The sequence below is a fragment of the Morus notabilis genome, unplaced genomic scaffold (genome assembly GCF_000414095.1).
Source record: "Morus notabilis unplaced genomic scaffold, ASM41409v2 Scaffold139, whole genome shotgun sequence".
In the NCBI taxonomy this organism is placed as follows: Eukaryota; Viridiplantae; Streptophyta; class Magnoliopsida; order Rosales; family Moraceae; genus Morus; species Morus notabilis.
This window is the reverse complement of record NW_010361068.1, coordinates 1,071,066-1,073,866: the sequence shown is the minus strand read 5'-3', so window position 1 is coordinate 1,073,866 and position 2,801 is coordinate 1,071,066. Positions and strand designations below refer to the sequence as shown.

The 2,801-nt window shown below is 39.0% G+C and overlaps 1 pseudogene; it reads right to left on the bottom strand.

The window, feature by feature from the left end:
* On the bottom strand, positions 1–1,376 carry LOC21408142 (annotated as a pseudogene).
* Between the last annotated feature and the right edge of the window lie 1,425 nt (positions 1,377–2,801).

Sequence of the window (2,801 nt, the reverse complement as noted above, 5' to 3'; positions counted from 1 at the left end):
TTACAATAACAAACAATACCTCACAAAGCTACGACATTCATCATTGATCCAACTATACTTTTCCATGAAAGAATTGGTGAGTGTCTTAGGAGGGTAACTCTCAATGCAATCTTCCCACACATTGGCATCATTCAAGTCCTTCATTACCTCCCACATACAACTATTGCACTCATAACCAGCTCCAAAACTTATCATCAGAAGTCTGTTTCCCCTTTTAAGCCTCTTCTTAGCCTCCATATACCCCAAAACATACCAAAGTCCACCCGCCGATGTGTTCCCAAACCGGTGAAGCGCCATCCTAGTAGGCTCAAGATCATAGTCATTCAATGTCAAGCCTTTGCCAAAAGCATCAACCACGTCGGTACTAATAGGCGGTATGCAAAAGTGATCAATTCCCATCTTGAGATTCAAACCATGAGTCGGATTATTCTTTTGTTTTGTTGATCTAAATCGAGAGGGTGTGACATAGCGAAGCAACTCCCTCAGCAGAAGAACTCTCGGCAGCAGGACTTTGAGGTTCATTGCAAGAGCTTTGGCGGCAACTCTTGATATGTTCTTTGTGAGTTGAAAACCACGGTATCCATTCTCATCCTCCGCTTGAAAAGAGCACCAATAGGCCTGTCGCTCGAACCTAGATGAGTTCTACCTATGCTTCTTACTCGGAGAATGGCTCTGTGTTTCAGAGCTCTCCGGTTTTTGAAGAGCAGAGAACACCCTCCTGAGCGGTAAAGACAGTTTGCCAACATCATGGTTTTGTCTTTGCCACAATACCAATTAGGCCCCAAGGATTCTGTGCTCACAACAATGGCGTACTTATTCTTGTACGTCTTGAAAAGGCGCTGAACTAGATCAATGGCAGCCAAGCTCCCGCTGAAGCCCATTCCAGAGAGGTTGAAAGCCTTGATATCATTCCTCAGCTTGTACTGATTCACTATCCGTGACGTCAGAGACGGCATGGGAGAAAACAAGGACACATTCACGACAAGTATGTCGATTTGCGAGGGAGATACTCCTGTTCTTTTGAAGAGCCTGTCTAGCGTGAAGAAGAAAATATCATCCATTTCAAGGAGGGCGTCGGAGAGCGTTGCACATTCTTCCTGGCCTTCGGTGAAATTTCTTGGGCAGTAAGTTTCCTCCCCAAGTCCAGAACTCGTGATGGTCTTCAACATGTGGCGGTATCCTTCTAGATCAAGGTTCTTGTTTCTTAGGATGATCTTCACACAAGTGTCTGTTCCGAGCTTCCTGTCTTCCGTCGCCTTGTAGCACTCGAATGCCAACATGTAACAGCTTGAGTTTCTCCATTGCAAAGCAAGGTTATAGAGGCAAATGAACGAATAGATAAGAGGTACTAAACAGGTTGCCAAAAGTAGTTCCATGGGATCAGAGAAAAGAGATTTGAGAAAGAATATTAGTATATATTTGTTGGCTCATATTGTAAAGACAGACTTGTGGAATAGCTTTCTTTCTTATAATGATGAAAGGAATCTAGTCTCTCAAGAATTGCATTTCCAACAAAATGATAAATAAATCCAGTCTGTAATGGAAGTTTTGGGACAAGTGATGTAGGCCACAAGAATTGGCACACAACAGAATTATACCAGCCCTTGCAGTTTTACCTCTGAAATTAAGTTGTGCATGTGCTACGTACTCATCACTATTCCCCACTTTGGCAAATAAAAGTCTTATTCCAAGAGAATTAGTGGCATGCTTAATTAAACACAACACATCAAATTGCCATTCTATTCAATATTTTTAGACCAATAATATTTAGAATGTTTGGTGCGAAAATTACTTTTGGTACTTAAGATCTCCTTTATCTTTTTATTATAAATGTAGCTGCCCCATCAACTCAACAGATCAAGCCTCTAACCCCAGGCTCAACAAATGCAATTTACAATTCTGTTGCAGAATATAAAAAGGAACTTTCTGCAGTAGGATACTCGTAGTGCATGTTTTTGAATGTTAAGTGTGAATCAAAATCTCCGCAAAATAAATCATATCACTAGGTAAAATTAATAGGATCTGATACAGATTTAACGACTTAAAATTGATTAGTAGTTTTTTTGATACCCTACCGTAGAATTCTCATATAGCAAAGTGGAATCTCATTATTTCTTCGGACTTTAAAATGTGGATGCACATCCTCTCTCGTAGTCATTTTTCTCCATTGTGATGATTCTGACGTCTTTTCCCTTATCAGTAATAGTAAATGTTTATACCCCATGTTCTACAAATTTGCATGTAGTAATTAATGTGTTAGAACGTATATGACTCTCATGTAATCAATACGCATTACCAAAGGCCCTTTTAACACAACTTTATAGAAGCAGTTTATCTGATTCACACTTTGCTTCGGAAAGAGTTCAGACAATCGTGAGAGTTTCGAGTCAAAACTATAAAATATTTTCTAAAAAAAAATATATTCCTCGAAAACTTTGAAACTTGTATCATTTACAAAAGCGAAAGTCAAACTAAAAATATAACAAAATTCAGATGATGTATCAAACCAAGATTTGCAAAATATTCAACTTACAAATCCTTGTCATGGCTTTCTTTAGAAACCACAAAGAGTGATATTTTAAGTTTCATGAAGCTGACCAAAACCACCAAATGGATTTTCTTACCCTACAGCCATACGTTGACTCTGTTTCCAGCTTGGGATCATACAATATGTGGCTTATACTTCTCCATCAAACATTTTTTGTTTTCAGCAATTGATTATGGTCACGGTGGTCCTCATTTCTATGAGCAAAATGGGTTTGTTTATAAATCTTGTTGGCACAGTACTTATTGAGTTTCAA